At 48.7% G+C, this 14923-nt stretch overlaps 1 long non-coding RNA gene across 14 annotated transcripts in view; it reads left to right on the top strand.

Annotated features, from left to right (window-relative positions):
- Nucleotides 1–14923, top strand: part of LOC101721717 (uncharacterized) — a 28223-nt gene that overhangs the window by 534 nt on the left and 12766 nt on the right. For 5 of the 14 annotated variants that reach the window (XR_015442857.1, XR_015442852.1, XR_015442861.1 and 2 more), the window contains exons 1-3: nt 1–5892; nt 5998–6064; nt 14545–14615. This is a non-coding gene — a long non-coding RNA (uncharacterized LOC101721717). Of the gene's footprint in view, nt 5893–5997; nt 6065–8253; nt 8443–13508; nt 13540–14544; nt 14616–14923 lie in introns of all 14 variants that reach the window. The other 9 variants (XR_015442856.1, XR_015442859.1, XR_015442855.1 and 6 more) reach the window with 9 other exon arrangements.

Genomic DNA, 14923 nt, shown 5'->3' on the forward strand with positions numbered 1-14923 from the left:
CCGGTGGTGGCATCCTTACTGAACGTGTAGGCTGTTTTTCCTTGTCATTAATCCCTAACCAGTGCAGTGTAACGATGTCCGTGCCATTTACACAGTATTCGGTACTGTGAGTAATCTAGAGCTGACTGAGTGTACGGGAAGGCGTGTAGGTCATAGGCAGACACACACCATTTTGTATCAGGGATCTGAGCCCTGGGAATCCGGGAAACAGTCCCCTGCAGGGCAGTCTTGTTTTCTTGAACTCCTAACTTTTGTGTAGTTTCATATTTATTATCCTAATCCTGGGGGTGGAGGTGATTAGGGAAACAGTTGGATCTCAGTATAGACAGGTGCCAAGGTGACCGGGGGAAGCCGAGAGGGGAGAGTCTTGGATGGAGCGAAGGAGAGGGTGCAGAGCCTTCGGGCGGCTCTGGAGCTTTATCCCTGCCAGTGGCGCCCACCCTTTTCTAGCTGATGGGGTTGTTTATGGCTCTTCTAAATAGCAGCAGCCGGTGAAACCACTGAGCTAAGGGATTTAGCTCACTGTTTTCACCGCCTGGCTTGAAAGCTCAAGGACCCGAGTTCAATCCCCGGTACCAATAAATAAATAAATAAATAAATAAATAAATAGCAGCATCTGGGGGTTTAGCTCAGTGGCACCGTGCCTGCTTCACAAACTCAGGGTCCTGAGTTCGATCCCCGGTACCGCAAAAAAAAAATTAAAAATAAAAAAATAAAAAGCAGCAAAAGCCATGTAGAAAACTGTCCATTCAAACCCCACATTCACACAGTCTGCACAGGGTCAGAGTGAGATCAGGGCTGAGCTGTAATTTGGCAGCCCTTTCAAGTTAAATTTTGAGGCAAATACCTTGGTATTTATCAGCAGTGTCAGAGAGGAGCTGATTTCATACTAATAAACCATGCACCTCTTTGTGTTTGAATAAGAATTGGCCATAGACATTCAGTGTTCTAATTTTGTTTTTCTTTTTCTGAAACAGAGTCTTGCTTTGTAGCTCAGGCTGGCCTTCAATTCACTGTGTAGCCCAGGCAGGCCTCGAACTCGTGGTGATCCTCCTGCCTCAGCCTCCCAAGTGAGGGGTCACACGTGTGCGCCACCACACCCCTGAATTTTTGACTCCTTTTAAAAATTAAACAATTGGCAGCATCTTGGTAGTTGGCACAGGCCCATAGATTATTCCGTTGACAGTGAGCATTAAGGGGCTGTCACTGGCTGGGCACTATGCGAAAGTACTCAACAGATGGAGCCCAAGGGAGGGGCAGTCTCCTTTGCTTCCACATGAAGTGGAAATCGAGGGCAAATCAGAGTCTTCCACGTAGGCAAGGATTACACATAGGAAAGTTGGTTATCGGGCACCATCTTTCCAGTGTGACCAGTGTCCTTGGGGACACTCTCTCTATAGGTGAACACCACAGCACCTGCCCACTACCCAAGCTTCATTCCACACCTGGGTTCAGAGTCCAGACTAAGACACAGAGACAAAATCCAGGCCGGGGCTGCACACCAAGGAGGCCTCCCAGCTCTTTGTATGTGCAAAGGCCTTCTCTGTATGGGAAGTGTACAGTGAAGGGAAGAGGTGGCAAAGAGGAGAGGGGACAGTAGGGAACGTCCTGCCTGGAAGTCAGGGGGCCATGTCGGCTCTGGGAAGGGACCCCTGTCGGGTGGGGCTGCCCGGGTGCCTTGGCTCCATCTCTCCAGTGCTGACTCCCTCGAACGCTGGCCCAGCCTCTCTCTGCAGTCAGTGCCCTAGTCTGGACCTGGGATACCCTGAGGAGTGTTTGCTTGTGCCTCAGCTGTAGGTCTAGTCTTGATATTAGCTGGCTCAGGAAGCCCTTTCTGGGCGTGGTGGAATCCTAGTACGTGGGAGGCTGAGCCAGGTGGGTATGGCTATGAGGAGGTAGGGCTCGGGAGGCTGAGGCTATGAGTGTGAGGCCAGCCTGGGTTACATAGTGAACTGAGGCCAGCCTAAACTACTTAGTGAGACTCTGTCTCAAAAAACAAACAGCCAGGGATATAGCACAGCGGCACCACCTCTTCCTGGCAAGCGCAGGTCCTGAGTTCAATTCCTGGTACCGAATAATAAAAAATAAAAACCAAAAAGCCCTTTGTAGACCTCTTGCCTGCCCCTGCCCTATTTGAGGGCCTCCATTTGGGGTGCCTGCCAGAGGGTGGCCCTAGGCAGGTGTCGGGATGTCCCTAGGAGCTGGGAATCCATGGCACTGATTGTCTGGGTTTATCCCCAAACCCAGGCAGTGCTTGTCAGCAGTCTGCAGGGCAGAGGTTGTGTGTGTACAGAGACCAGGATCTGTGTCAGAGGCCTGGGCCCTCTGGGGCCTGTGCTGTCAGCTTCCAGTGGCCTTTGCTGACCTGGCCAGCACAGTGCTAGGAGGGGAATGCAAGGCCCTGGGGTTCTCAGCCTGGCTGGTGGCAAACCTGAGCGGTCACTTGGAACAGCACCATGCCTCAGAGGCCTCAGGAAGGTCACAGGAAGGAAGGCATTGATTGTCAGAGTGTGGTTCCTGAGCAGAGGTAGCAACGGTTGTTCCTGGGAGGCCACAGTGCACCCTAGGGAGTCAGCAGGCTCAGGTTACCTCGGGGACACCCCTCAGCCTGCCTTTTCCACTGCCATGGTCTGAATGTGGGTTCCAACACCCCCACCCTGCAGCTACCTTGGAGTCTTGGGGATGGAGCAGGGAGCTGCTGTCTGGCCCAGGCCCAGGCTTGTTATACCTGTGCCAGCACAGCCGCCCCAGGGGTGGGACCTGGAAACCGGAAGCCGGAAGCTGGCGAGTCCTTGGAGGTCACCTCTGCCTGGCTCCTTGAAGACACTCCACCCCCACACCTCTGTGCTGGGGACAGCAGCAGCTGGCACAGGGCCGGGGTGGGGACAGACGTGGGAGGTGAGTGGTGTCCTGGGCCCCTTGTGCTGCCAACTCATCCTGCAGTGAAGGCGCTGAAGAGGAGGCTGCACATTTCTGTGAATCCCCCTAACAGAGCCAAGAAGACCCCAGACGTGGCTGCACATGGATACTTCCGGTGCTTTCTCCTCTAAGCCAGGGGAAGAGCGCTGGGGGCCAAGTGAGTTTTCTTAGCTAATACTGGTGAAGGGAGCAGCCTGGAGGACACAGCTGAGGAGTGAGGCCCGCAGAGGACCTGACCCTGACAGCAGCAGCCATGCTCTGGAGAGCTTCCTGTAGATCGTTTTTATCCCAACTCTCCACTTCCTGGAACATAGTTTTCTCAGTTTGAAAACTTCACAAGCCTCTTCGATTGGGCGAGTCCAAAACAAAAACGACTGATCAAATCAACCGCTCCCATCAAGCTCTACAGCTCCTTGAGGTCACCTCTAAGTATCTATTTGGTCCAGGGGGCAGCACCGTCCTTCCATACCAGTTACACATACATAGCCTGGAGTCAGACTCTCCGGGTCTAAAGCCCAGCACTGTCTGTGTGATGTTAACCTCCCTGTCCCCAGTTTCTCCATCTGTAAAATAGCGTTACTACTAATAATAGCTACCTCATAGGAGCGTTATAAAAATTAAGTGAATTATATACATAACGATAGCTGGCATGTAGTTACCTGTGTGTGACATGAGTATTAAATATACTATGTAATGGGCGGGGGATTTAGCTCAGTGGTTTCGCCTGCTGCGCAAGCGCAAGAACCTGAGTTCTCAAGGACCTGAGTTCGATCTCCAGTACCACAAAACAAAAACAAACAAACAAAAAACCTCCCTACCTGCCCATTCACCCCCACCCCTGCAAACTACTGGTCTTTTTGCTGTCTCCACAGCTTTGCCTTTTCCACAATGTCACATAGTTGGAGTCCTGTGGGCTGTAGCCTTTCCACGTTGGCTTCTTTTGCTTAACCACATCCACTGAAGGTTCCTTGTGTCTGTTTGTGGCTTAACAGCTCATTTCCTTTTAGCACCAAGTAGGATTCCATTGTCTGGATGTACCACTGTTTATCTATTCACCCCTAAGCAGACATTGTCACAGGTTTTTAAAATTTTACCTGTGTAATCCAGATGATTAAAACCAGTATCTACCTCATGGAGTTGTTCCTAGGATTAAGCAGTGGGATGCTGGTGCTTAATGAATGGTCTGGATTGTGTCACGCAGAATTCTCAGTTGCAGCCACTCCTGCCGGCCCACAGCTTTCCCTTTTTCCTATTCTGGCCTTTCTGGCGTTGAGGAAGAGCTGGGGTCTGGGTCTGTCACCTCTGGGCAGAGAGAACGTAGCTAACAGGCCACGGAGCCACGGACACAGTCTCTTCCTGTTTGGCTCCAGGGTCTCCTGGCCTTCATGTGGGACACAGGGTTTAATCTAGAAGTCACTGGAAACATGAGCTGCTTGCTCTTCTTTTCTTCCCAAACAAAAGTTTATTTTTAAATAAATTGTTCCTTTCAGAACAAGGCTTGGATCATCCTGTTCAGTCTCTTTATTCCAAAGCAGACACAATAGTTTACCTCAGCTCACCTCAGAGCCAGGGTGCTGAGCAGTGGCTGCAGCAAGGCTGGCTCAGCCGTCATCTGTCCTCCTACTGGACAGCTGTCAGCTGTGTCACGCTGCTCACAGACTGTGAAACCCTCTGCTTTGTAGGAAGAGTGAGGATGAAACAAAAGTCCTCCTTGGGCTGCCCTTTAGGGATCTGATTGTACTGGGCTTGCCTTTTTACCGCCTGTGTCAAAAGAAAGCACTCCGAATTTAACTTGCTCCTCAGGGAGGGGTGTCTATGTGACCCCAAAATGAAATTTGTGATTCTGCTGAGGGCTGATGGCTTTGTGAATGTTTCACTTTCTATCCTTGGGAAGGAAGCCTGGGGATCAGGCCTGACTGTCAGGCTTTGGTCTGGTGTTCTGGTTTTGTTTTTTGTTTTTCGCATTACTGGACATTGAACCCAGGGCCTCACACGTGTTAGGTAAGCACTCTACCACTGAGCCCCAACCCAGCCCTTGTTTTTTGATTTTGTCTCACTAAGTTTCCCAAGCTGACTTAGAGCTTGAATCCTCCTGCCTCAGCCTCCCAGGTAGCTGGGATTAGAAGTGTGTGCCACCATGTCCAGCTAATCAGGTATATTTTTAATGCAAAGTGACAGGATTGCAGAGTATCCTATCACTTGCCCCCCACCCCAACTCTCCAGGGAAAGGGACATCACAGAGTCTGCTGTGGCTCCTTAGGCGAGAATGCACATTTTCTGGCCCTTGGCTGTGCCCCCAAATCCAGCCGCCTGGCCCAGGCTGGGCCAGGTACCCATCCCCCTTCTCCCCCCATCACATCAGCTTTTGAGGTTTCCCTGCAGGAAAGGAGGCCTATGGGGAGGCTTCTGTCCTCGAAACCCAGATGAGCCTGCAAGCTGAGCAGAGCCCAGGCTGAGGTGCTCCTACCTGGTGGGACAGTCAGGGAACCTGGGCTCCTCTTCTCTGACCGCACTTTGGCCCTGCTCTCTGCTCCTTTCTCCAATGAAGCATATTCCTTAATGCATGGCATAGGAATCCTGGAACTGATCCCAAGCCTTGGGTTGTGGGGGAGGAGACCAGGAAGCACCCACCTAACTTGGCAACACATGGGAGGCCTGTGAGGGCCAGGCACAGCTGAAGGTGTCATGGGTTACACCTGCTGTGGCCTGAATGTTTGTGTCCCTCCACATTCATAGGTTGACACCTAACCCCTGATGTGATAGCATTAGGAGATGGGACTTTTGGGACATCTTAGGACCTGAGGATGGGGCCTGAAATGAGATTGGTGACCTATAAAAGAGACTCTTAAGAGTCAGGTAGCCCCTTGCACTACGTGAGGATCCAGCCAGAAAGTGCCATCTAGGAGAAAATGGGCCTTCACCAGACACTGAACCTGCTGGCACATGACCTGGGAGTTCCTGACCTCCAGAACTGTGAGCAGTACATTTCTGTTGCTTATAAGTTACCCAGTCCAAGGTGTTTTGTCATAGGAGCCCACACAGACTAAGGCATGTCCTCTTTGTCTTCTCTTTCTGCAGATACTCTGGGGGAACAGGCAATGACTGGTGACCTTGAAACCATGCGTGTTTCTCAGTATAGAGAGAGGTATTTAAAAAAATTATTTTTAAATTTAGTTTTGTCTTTATTAGTTCATGTTTGCAGTACATAATGATTACGTTCATCATGGGGAGTTGGTACACGTACATAACACATCTTAATTCTTTTTTTTTTTTTTTTGGTACCAGGGATCAGACTTGGGTCCTTGCGCTTGCACAGCAGGCAGTGAAAACACTGAGCTAAATCCCCGGCCCCCATATCTTAATTCTTTTTACTTTCCCTTCTCTCTCTTTCCTCCTTCTATCTCTTGTTTCCCTTTCCATTTGCAAAAGATCTCCTTTTCCTATTATCTTTTATTTTGGTCTTTAATTATTATATTTTGGGTTTTTCATGTAAGAGAAACCATAAATATTTAAGCTTGTGTGTTGGATTTATTTCACTTAACATTACGGTCTCAAGGTATATCCATTTTCCTACAAATGACTCAAGTTTATCCTTCTTTACAGCAGAGTGGTACTCTATTGTGTATAAATACATTTTCTTTATCCATTCATTTGTTGATGGACATATAGGCTGCATCCAAGATTTAGCTATTTTGAATTGTGCTGCTATAAACATGAGTATGATTATCATACTGTAATATGATGTCTTTAACTCTTTCAAGAAGCTACCTACAAGGGGAACAGCTGGATTAAATGGAATTTCTCTTTTTAGTTTTTGTGGAATCTCCACACAGATTTCTATAGTTGTTGTACTAGTTTACATTCTCATCAGCAATGTAGAAGGGTCCTCCCCCCAACCCCCAGCCCCTGGCCAGAATTTGTTGTTTTCTGATTTCTTGATGATGACCATTCTTTATGGAATAAGAGGAAATCTCAGTGTTGTTGGTATTTGCATTTCTCTAATGGCCAGAAATGTTGAACATTTTTTTCATGTATTTATTGGATACTTGTACTTTTTCTGACAAATGTTTATTCATTTCAGTTGCTCATTGTTTGATTGGTTCTTTTATTTTAGGGGTCTAATTTTTTGAGTTCTTTATGTATTTTAGACATTAGTCTTCTGTCTGCAGAATAGCTGGCAACCTATAGAATGGAGAAAATAATGAAATGTCACAAACAAATCCATACCTTTCAGTAGTAACTCTCAAGGTGAATGGTCTCAACTCTCCAAACATAGATTGGGAGATTGGATTAAAAAAATAAAATTAACAGTAAGCAACATACAAGAAACATATTTAATCCAAAAAGAAATTCATAGACTAAAAAATCAGAGAATGAAAAACCATATTTCACACAGTAGAAGCCCAAAAACAAGCAGAGCAGCTGTCTTATTTTCAGGCAAAGTGGATGTGAAGCCAAAACTGATCAGAAGAGGCAAAGAAGATTAGCACATATTGGTTAAGGGAACAATTGAACAGGGGGAGATAACAGTTGTAAATATATATGCACCAAATACTGGTGGACCTGACTTCATAAAATATATACTACTGGACATAAAAGGTCAGATAAATATCAACACAATTATCCATAGAGAGACCTCAATGCCATACTGTCACAAGTAGATAAACTAGACAAAAAAAAAAATTAAGCAAGAAATATCAGAGTTGAACCACACTTTTGAACAAATGGTCTTAATAGTTCTCTATGGAGGGAGAGAGTTCTTGCCAGCAGAGAAAAGCTTCTTGGAACCAAGCACGGGCCAGAGGGCCTCGGGGGCTGAGGTCAGGCTCAGCACTTCCTGCTGGGAGGAGAGGGTCTTCAAGACCCTGCCACCTTGGTTCCAGCAGCTGGAGAAGGCACTGGCTTTTCCACAGAGAGCCGCCCTTCTTCTCCCAAACCTGTGCTGCCCACTGACGGCTGGAGGGCGGGTCTTGTTGGCTCTGACTTGGAGAGTCTGGTCCCTGAGAGACCTGCCCCTCTCACTGGACTGCTAAGTCCTCAGACAGATTCGAATCCAAAGGTATCTGCCCAAGCCTTTGGGTTTCCTTTTTCTGCTCTATAGACAAATGAGGTTTGCTGGATGTCAAGGATCGTAAACAGCTTTTAAAGACATAAACACTTTGAGAAAAAAATCAAGAAGATTCAAAATGCATTTTTTCCTCAGAAGTCAAGGAGGAGTACACCCCCTGGACCTGGGAAAGGAGGAGTGAGGGAGTGAAGGAATGAATTTATCCCCTTCATCACGGACCGAGCTGTTTTTCATGGACCTGCACTTTCTCTCCTCCCCATGTGCAGTTCCTGAGGAAGTTGCAGCCTTCCCTACCTGGAGCAGCGGAGTGGGAAGTCCGAACTCTGATCACTGAGTCCCAAGACAAGTCACTCAGCCTTTCAGAGCCTTGGGTGGGGGGCGCTCTGCCTCACCGAGCTCCAAACAAAGTGGTCTTCAGGGCGTGATGAGCCTCATAGAAGGTGAAGCATCTGCAGGTGACGTGACCAGCTCCACCTTAGGCACAGGGGCCACTCGGGAGAATGTCTCTCCATAGGCAGCCTGGTCGGGCCTCCTGCACTGTGAAGCCCCTGAGATACCTGGGGTGAGAGCCACTGGTGCCCAGGAGATGAGGAGACAACACAGTGCACAGGGCCTCAGTGCCCAGCAGCTGGGCCGAGCTGGGCATGGACACCTTGCTGCCTAAGCTAGTGTCATCCGTTGGATTATCCTGTGCACATTTCAAAAAGAAAGCCACCGGCTGAGTGTGATGGTCCACGCCTGTGACTCCAGCACTCTGCAAGGCTGAGGCAGAAAGATCTAAAGTTCAAGCCCTGATTGAACAACTCAGTGAGACCCTGTCTCAGGGCAAAAAATTAAAAAATGCCTGTGCCACAGAAAAAGAGACAAAAAGAAAACAGCAAAAGAAAAAGGGAGACAAGGGACCACCCATATCATTCACAGGGCATTATCTCTCCACACTGGCACAGCCTGGTGGGATGGGTAACCAGATCTAGCCCCCCCCGTGTCTCTCAATCTCTTTCTCTCTGTCTCTGTCTCTCTCTCTCTTGATTTCTCTCCTCTCTCCTCTCTCTCTCTCTCTCTCTCTCTCTCTCTCCCAAATCCTAGGACAGAAGGACACAAAGTCAAAAGCAGTTGCTCTCACCTAACCCCTCTGTGCTGTCCTGATGCAAGCCCCTCCCTGAGCTCCTTGGTTTCCCACCGAGTTCCTTTTTAGGGGCTAAACTGAGTGTCATAAACAACAGAAATTTTATTGTTGCACAGTCCTGGGGTCCAGGAGTCTGTAATCAAGGTGACCCGAGGCCTCTTCTTTGGTTGCGGATGGCCATCTTCATGTCCTTGTGCTGTCATTCTTCACTGAGGAGCCTGCCTCCAAATTGCCCCTTTTTATAAGACGCCAGTCATTTGGACTAGCACCCACCCTAATGACCTCATCTTGATGAATTATATCTTCAACAACTGCATTTCCAAATAAGGTCAATCCTGAGATACTGGAGGTTAAGGGTTCAACATACAGCCTTTGGGGGTTCCATTCAATTCCTAATACTTTCTTTTCCTAGCCAGTTCCCTGCCACCCTGTCAGCTCTGGGGACTTCCTTAAACCTTTCTCAATGCATTCTCTTTGTTTCTCGGAACTTCTCCAAAGTCTGTTTGTGTGGCCAGCAATCCAAGAACTTTGACCCACAGGCCTACCAGTGGCAGAGGTGTGCCCTGCCCTTGACACGTCTCTGATCCTCTGGGCACTGTGACAGGTCAGATGCCATCTCAGCCTGCAAGGCTTCCTTGCAGGAGTCAGGGGGAGTTGCCAGGCCAGTGTGGCTCCGAGGCCATACCTCAGAGGGGGCTGCCTAGGGACCTGGATGCAGGCTGCTGGGGTGCAAATACCCCCAGAAGGTAAGGAGTCTGGCAGAGCACTGATGGTCAGCCACAGTCTTCCAAATTCTGAGCCTGGGGCCTCATTTTCTACAACAAAATCTCCCAAGTGTGCCTTTCCGATTGGACCTGTGGGCCAGCCTGGCTGGGAGGGGCCGGACTGCTCTGCTGGGCCTTGGTAACCAGAGCAGCTCCAGTAGCCTCTGTCTCCAGGTCCTGCACTCTGTCCTGACCCCAGCAGGGGCAAAGCCCACGGTGTCTTCTCCTCCCCTCCCCAGCCTTGCTGAGTGAGAGATGCAGACCATTCTGAGTTGTGGGACCCATTAATAACAGCAGCCAAATGTATTACACCAAGCACTTTACATGTGCTGTCTCACACAGCCTTCACACCAACCATACGGCACATGTGCATTATAACTGCATCCTTTAGATGTGCCAATGAGTGTTCAGTTACTAACTCAAGGTCAGGTTGCTAGGGAAGAGCAGGAGCCGGATGCATCTCATGTGCAGTCACTTCTGGCACCCTCTTCCTGGCCAACACCCTACCTCTGGGCTGGACGATGGAGTAGCTCAGAGTGGGTTCGGGTGACGACAGACTTCACAGACGTTCCTTGTACTTTGGGTTACTTCCAAAGTAGGTGTGAAGTTGAGGAATGCAATTTTGATGCAGATAAGTAGATATACAACCCATCCCTTCCCCTGAATTTCATGAAGGACCCCCAAAATCCTGGGGTTTGGGGAGCCCAGGTGTAAAGAGCTGTTAGCTGTCTAGAGACACATTGAAATGTGGGCTGACTACTTGAATATCCTCAGCCACATCAGCACCCAGAAATAACTTGAAATGCCTTATAAAGCAATAATTCTGTGATGGTGATTCACATCACCAAACCTCATGCAATGTGGGGGTTCCAGGCCTTGAATTCTTGTGGTGTCAATCCTAGGGGAGTTTCCTCTTTTGGCACCTGTGTTGTGTAGGGCCCAGAGTTTCCTGTCCTATCCACTTGAGGACTTTCTGTGCACAGGGCTGGACTTTCTGTGACCCTGTCCCTCAGGCCTGTGGCTGGGGCTAGGGCCCATTGACAGAAGCTCTGTGAATGAGGGTGGCCATTCACCAGTGGCAGCGTCACGTGTCCCTCTGCAGTTGAGGAACTCCTGGAAAGGAAGCCTAGCTTCTGAGTACGTCAGAAAGCCCCTGTGATGGTTGGTTTGTATCCATTTGACTGGGCTATGGGATGCCCAGATAGCTGGTCAGACATTATTTCTTGGTGCGTTTACAGGGGTAGGTCCAGAAGCAATCAGCATTGAAGCAGATAGATGAGTGCAGAAGATTCACCTTACTAACATAGGTGAGCATTATCCAGTCCATTGAGGATCCACGAAGAATTAAAAGGCGGAGGAAGGAAGGGCACATTTGCTTTCTGCATACACTGGGACACCCTCTTCTCCTGCCTTTGGACATTGGTGCTTCAGTGGTGGGTGACAGGTCCATGGGGTTTCTCAGCTTGCGTAACCACGTGAGCCAATTCTTCAACACAAGTCTATTGCTATGTATCTGTATCTATGTTATTGGTTCAGTTTCTCAGGATCAATGGGACTCGCAGAACCCCTTAGCAGGTTTCACGTCAGAGATGCTCCCGGGCCCAGGCAGGCAGCCGCTCCTGCCCCTCCAAAGCCCTCTCAAGAGGGCTGGCTGGGAAGAGCTGCCCTGAGGAGTCTCATTCCGTGCTGCAGGCTGTGTCTGTTTCTCCTAGGGCTGCTTCCTACGCCCAGCCTCTGCAAATAGCTGTGCCCAGCACAACTCTAGAAGTGTTGTGTCACCACACAGGCTTGGTGGCGGGAAGGGTCCGTCCCAGAGATGTGCCGAGCACAGTTCATAGGGCTGTGCCTGGGAGCCCTGCTGCCATCTGCCTGCCCATTGTTTTCAGTCCCCATTCTCCTGAGGTTGCTCTCTCTTGCCTCTTTGGCTCTTTCCTCATTCTCAGCCCTTAGGACCTTAGGCCCTAAGGCCCTAGACTGACCAGAGCGGATGCCTAGGAAGTGAACCGGCAGAGGCCAGAAAACAAACAGAAGGTTTACAAAGCCAATTTACCCTGGGAGGGGCCAGGCAGAAGGAGACAGGAGCTGTGAGCACAGAGTTCCATGACAAGTATTGTGGGAGTTGGGAGAGGAAAAAATTCAGAGAAAGGAATAGCAGCCCTGAAATAATAAGTGGGCCTTCCAGGAGGAAGGTTTTTGGAAGTCTAGCAATTCGATCTCATTAAGAATCTTATCTATAGAGATATTGAAAGAAATGGCAAAAAATCACATCAGACTGATGTTTTAAAAGATGTTGCCCAGTGCTTCTGTGGGCCATGAGGTGGCCCAGGTAGAGCAAGGAGAGATTGTTCTTTGTTAAGGGTACAGTCTAGCTGGCAGACAGCCAGATGGAGTCTCTACTCAGACTTCAGTCTCTTTGTACCTTTAGGAGCCCTCTTTTCAAAGCGTTAATGGTTTACCTTTTCCTATAGGAGATAATCGCAAATGGTTATCCTGGGGGCCCTTCCCTCAGCCAGGTACCCTGCCTGTTCCCTGAAGTCCTTCACTAGCCACATGCTACTTCTTCAAGAGTTCCCAGGATCAGTTGGCTGGGGATTTAGCTCAGTGGTTTCGATGCCTGCTGCACAAGCTCAAGGATCTGAGTTTGATCCCTGGTACCAAAGAAACCAAAAAACAAACAAAAAAAGAGTTCCCGGTATCAGTTTGCACCTGTGAAATGGGTATACTATCTACTTACTGCATTTGCAATTAAGTACACAGAGAGGTCTATGACTATTACCCATAACAGTGCAGAGGAGGTTCTCAATAAAAATCAATCCAAAGCCACCCTTTGAAGCACTTGACAAGTTTTTACCAGACCTAGGTCCAGCTGCTCACTGCTCAGGAGCCAATATTGAGAGATGAATGTTGGTGGGAAGGAAAGCAGTTTATTAAAGAGCTGGCATTTTGAGAACATGGGGAGGGAGCACTGCCTCAGAACCCCGCCTTGGGGACCTCAGGGGCACAAAGGGCTTTCATAGGGAGGGAAAGGAGGAGCAGAGGACGCAGGATGCAAGACAGAAGATGACATGTTGGGTGGGGTCTTCGTCATCCTGGGCACAGGCCTCCTTTTGTCCTTCTTTACTGGCCGGCACATTGCAATGGAGCTCTAGCTCCTGGGGTTACTTCCTGCCATTCTTCAGGCAGACACAGTGCTCTTCCACAAGTGAAAGCTCACAGCACTTTACATGCTTTCTGGTAGTTGACATACAGTACTAAAGAATACAGGAGAAATTTCATGTTCCATGTAATCTGAGGGCCACTAGACATTCTGGGTTCTGTAAGCCTAAACAAAAAAGATTTGGCATTAAACAGCTTACTGGTTTAGGCGTAACTTCTCATTAGAATTTAGAATGCTGGGCAAGGATGGGGGGTAACCTTGCAAAGGGCGACCTGCAAAGGAGACAGGGCCTGTCCCATCCTCCAAGGGCAAATGTTCTCCACAGGTACCTTCCTGTCCTGGGCCCTGGGCTTCTCATCCCAATCCTGCTAAATTACCCCTGGCCAATACGAGTTTTTAATTAGAAATGTAAAAATGGAAGTTTCCTTTCCTATAACTAAATTTAACTCTGCTCATATTCTCTTTTCTGTGCAGCCTGGATGATCATCATCTTTCCCTCCTGCTGGTAGGACACTCATTCCCCCTTTGTCAGGGACTGGAATATTGACCTCCCATCACCAGCCCCTCTGCCCTCCGCCCCGTGTTATACTCTATGGTTTTTGGTGGCCTTTTTCTAAAAAGGGCCAGGGGGTAAATACTTTTGGTTTTGTAGAACATTCTGTTCCTGGGATAACTACTCATTCTTTGCATCTTGAAAGCTACCTATTCAATATGTAACTGATGGGTGTGGATGTGTTCCAGTGAATCTTTATTTACAAAAACAGATCACAGGCCCTAGTTTTTGGATCCCTGGTTTTTGGTATAAACCCTGCAACCCCAGTCTTGGAGACTTTATTTTCTGATATCCAGAGCCAAAGTTCTGAAATCCACTAGATCCCTTTCTCTCTCAAGTCCTGGTCCTTGCATCTGTGAGTCACAGCTATTATTAGTTATTAGTTATTGCTCCTCTAATAGATTTGTGAACATCCTCTCAATGATCAGGAATCAAGAACCTGAATTTTCATTTGTTGAGTAGTTCCCCTCTCCCCTGAAATCTGCTGAGCAGGAGTAAGGATGTATGGGAAATACTAATTCTTGGCCTCTCAAATCTTATCCCACTACTTAAATCTTATTATAGAGGTTCTTAAAGAATCATTCCCAGGGCATCAGCACGAGCTCCCCTTGAGAATTTGTTTGAAATGCAAATTCTCAAGTCTACCCTAGGCCTACTGGATGGGACACCCTGGGAGCCCAGTAACCCCTGTCTTTCCAGTCGTCCTGAGGAAATTCGATGTCCCTAGTTTTTAATTCCTGCACCAGACTTTCGCATCCTGCACCTGGTGCTTTCTTGCCTTCATGCTTTAGTCCATGCCATTTCCCCTCCCAGAATCGTTCTCATGTGTCTCCACCACTCTCCTTCAAAACCTTCTACCTCTAAAACACTTCTAAAAATCATGTAATACCCATTTTCTGGTCCCACACGATCACCACTGTTCTTGCTTCATTTCCTTTTCACTTTTTGCTTGTTCAGGCCTTGCTTCTGTAAAGGACGGAGGAAGAATCGTGTCTTGAACATTTTGGCAGCTCTCGAAACACCTGCAGGTCAGTGTCCCAGAGGGGATTCCAAGAAAGCATCTCGGAGCTAAGGGTGCACTTCTAAGGGAGGGGAGGAAGCAGGGAACTGGGAAGGGGAGGGTGTTGAGCAAGAAAGTGGTTCAGGGCAGTGCTGGCCGGCCTTGATTTTCAGGAGGATAAACCATACCAGACTTAAGGCAAGGAGTTGCGACTGTACTCCATACCAGTCAACCATGGTCTGGGGCCACTTCCTGGAAGAGGAGCCCATTACAGGAGATCTCCTCCCAAGAGGGCAGCAGCCAGAGGCATCTGCAGCTGCCACACACAGCAGCTGT

Source organism: Heterocephalus glaber, unplaced genomic scaffold (genome assembly GCF_053883595.1).
Source record: "Heterocephalus glaber isolate CG9 unplaced genomic scaffold, H.glaber_assembly_v1.0 deba00001555, whole genome shotgun sequence".
Lineage (NCBI taxonomy): Eukaryota > Metazoa > Chordata > Mammalia > Rodentia > Bathyergidae > Heterocephalus > Heterocephalus glaber.